Source organism: Delphinus delphis, chromosome 10, assembly GCF_949987515.2.
Source record: "Delphinus delphis chromosome 10, mDelDel1.2, whole genome shotgun sequence".
NCBI lineage: Eukaryota > Metazoa > Chordata > Mammalia > Artiodactyla > Delphinidae > Delphinus > Delphinus delphis.
In genome coordinates, this window is record NC_082692.2 from 27,881,522 (window position 1) to 27,883,203 (window position 1,682).

The following is a 1,682-nucleotide window of genomic DNA, read 5'->3' on the forward strand; positions in this document are numbered from 1 at the left end:
CCTAAAAATAAATCTGACTAGTCCCATTCTTTAATTTAGTTTTACATTGACTTGAACACCAGAGGATGTAATCATACATGTAAAATAATTATACCTATCTTGGAAAAAATAATGGGAGTGTTTATGTAGGGACTATATTGTGATTGTAGTCCTCAGCCAAATTCTACCAGAATTACTTCGTAAGTGTATTATATCAGACCCAAAGTTGGAATGGGGAGGCGGGGGGGAAATGGCAGAATATTCCTTCAGGTCTGACTTTACTTTCTTCCTGAACGTGAACACGTGACCCTGTTATTGCTAGGCTTGGCTTAAGACTCAGGAGAGTGGATCTTTATGAATAGTCCCTAAAATGAAAGTGCTCAGGCTGTTACCATGGCTTCCTCCAGAATGATGATGTGAACCGGGGGTGTCTGTATCTGAAAAGGCAGTGGTGTGATTCAGTCTGAGTCTGAAGGCCTGAGAACCAGGGGAGCGTGTGGTGTAAATCCCAGTCCAAGGGCCAGAGAAGAGATGAGATGTCCCAGCTCAGTTAGATGGAAAAAAGTGGTGAATTCCTTCTTCCTCCAATCTCCTTCCTCCTCCAGGCCCTCAACAGACTGGATGTTGCCCACTCACATTGGGGAGGGCAGTCTGCTTTGCCAAGTCCACTGATTCAAATGCTAATCTCAGCCAGAAACACCTTCACAGACACACCTAGAAATAATGTTTAATCTGGGTACCCCATGGCCAGTCAAGTCAACGTATAAAATTAACTAGCACAGAGCCCTTTGACATTGCTAATGGGAATGTACAATTATACAGCTGTTGTGGAAGGTGATATTATTCCTCAAAAAAATTAAAACAGTTACCATATGGCCCAGCAATTCCACTTCTGGGTATACATGCACAAGAATTGAAAGCAGGGAGTTACTCAGATATTTGTACATTAACCTATGTATATTAATGTTAATGGCAGCATCATTTACAATAGCCAAAAGGTAGAAGCAACCCAGGTGTCCACTGACAGATGAATGGATAAACAAAATGTGGTATATACATACAACAGAACACTATTCAGCTTATTTCTAAAAAGGAAGGAAATTCTGACACACGTAATAATGGATGAATCTTGAAGACGTTATGCTGAGTGAAATACGCCAGTTACAAAAGGACAAATATTGAATGATTCCACTTATATGAGGTACATAGAAGAGTCAGAAAGTAGAATGGTGCTTGCCAGGGCCTGGGGAGTGCAGGGGACGGGGAATTAATATTTAATGAGTATAGAGTTTCAGGTGGTGATGGTTGCACAACAATGTAAATGTACTTAAAGCCACAGAACTTTACACTTAAAAATGGTTAACATCATAAATTTTATGTTTTGTATGTTTTAACACAACAAAAAAGTATTTAGGACAGCCCTGGCATATGGTGCATGTTTTATAAATGTTAGTTGTTATTATTAAACAAGAATGAATGTTAAGTCATGAAACTGGGAAGGTAGGCGCTGACCGATTTTGTACAGTTCAGGGATTTGGACTTTATCCTGAAGATAAAGAGATTCATAGAAGGGTTTTAACCAGGGAAATAATCTGATGAGATTTGTTTGAGCATAACAGCTGTGTGGAAGATGGCTTTTAATGGAGTCGAGACTGGAGATAAGAATTGAGAGACTGTTACAATAATATAATACAGAAATTCTA